We start from the raw sequence: 1,675 nt of genomic DNA on the forward strand, positions 1-1,675 counted from the left end.
AACTCATTGTGCGAGCTCCCGCGTTTTGTTTTGAAGTAATCGGTCACGTGAAAGAGAAGCGTGGCTTGACGTGTGTCAATCGTAACACAGATGGATGTAACGGAGAATCCGGTAGTTTTTCAAAATAAAACATCTTTCGTACTCCGAAATAAATAAAACGGAATTAAGGCAAGTTCTTTCTGTGCGGCCCGGTACCAAATGCCCGGCGGACAGGTACCGGTCCGCGGACCGGCGGTTGGGGACCCCTGATTTAAAGCATCTCTTTGTCCATCTGTTAATCAGATGGCCAAAGAGGCCAAAAGTAGCCACACCTGTTGGTGTTTTGTGGCATGCCGGGAAACAGTGTCTGGATTGTCGGCCATTTTGGCGTGCACCACAGGCTCCTGGAACTGATTGGAACGTCTATCCACTACACATCAACTTTTTTTTCATCTCATCTTCCGAACCGCTTCATCCCCCGTGGGATTCCACATTATATATACAGTCAAACCTCGGGTTTTGTACTTCATCCGTTCCAGAAGACTGTTCGAAAACCGAAACCATGTTTCCCATTCGAATCAATGTAAGAATTTTTAATCCGTTCCAAGTCAAGAAAACAACTTTTTTTTTAAACCACTTTTTTTTTACAATTTTACACCATAGTGGTGGTGGACCCCATGTGTAAAATACTGTCCAAACAAACTGTTTTATTTTCACCAATTTTAACATTGTAACAAAAGTTTAAGGTCTCTCTCTCGTGGTGGTGGACCCCAAAAAGCACGCAAGAGGGAGGAGTATGTTGTACTTGAAGTGTATTGAAACAGAAAACTAAATCCAAAACAAACAGTCCAAAGTAGCAAACAAAAAGCACAACTGAAGCTAAAACATAATGACCAAAACATGACTGAAACAAACATGACAGTAGCAAAGAGCAACAATGACCCGACAATGAGTGGTCGGGCTGGGAGTCCTTTTAAAGCACTAATTACCTAATGACCAACAGGTGTGCAGCTGCAGGGGAAGCCCTACAGTGCCACCTGTTGGTCCCAAACCGAATCATGACAGTACCCCTCTTTCAAGGGACGGATCCCAGATGTCCCAAAGTTGTCCAGAAGGCTTGCCTCGCCGGGAAACGGGAACTAAAAGTGACGGCGACCTTCGCCTCGCCGGAGAACAAGAACAAAAGTGACGGGGACCTTCGCCTCGCCGGAGAACAGGAACAAAAATGACGGCGACCTTCGCCTCGCCAGGGAACAGGAACAAAAGCGACGGCAATCTTTCGCCTCGCCAGGGAACAGGAACAAAAGCGACGGCAATCCTTTGGCTGGGCGTGGCCTGACGTGGACGGAGCGCGACGTACCGGGGGTCATGGGACAGCCGGACGGGAACAGGGGCTCGGCCTGACGTGGGCGTGGACGTGGCATGGCTCGTCGTCGACGTGAATGTGACTCAGCTCGAACAGACACGTGACGAGCCTCGGCTCAACGTGTACGTGGACGGGGCTCGGCCCACTGTAGACGTGGCTTGACGAGACGAAAACAGGACAGACGCATCACCAGCACTGCCTGAAGGGGAAAAGGGTGTCGGCCGCAGACGTGCTCCGCCAGGCACATGATGGAATTGGAACCAGTCCTTAGTACCTGTGGGGTCCTGTTGGTCGGGTCATTCTGTCACGTTGCGAGGTGGTGGTGGACCC

This window comes from Hippocampus comes, unplaced genomic scaffold (genome assembly GCF_001891065.2).
Source record: "Hippocampus comes isolate QL1 unplaced genomic scaffold, H_comes_QL1_v1.1 scaffold178, whole genome shotgun sequence".
Taxonomy (NCBI): domain Eukaryota; kingdom Metazoa; phylum Chordata; class Actinopteri; order Syngnathiformes; family Syngnathidae; genus Hippocampus; species Hippocampus comes.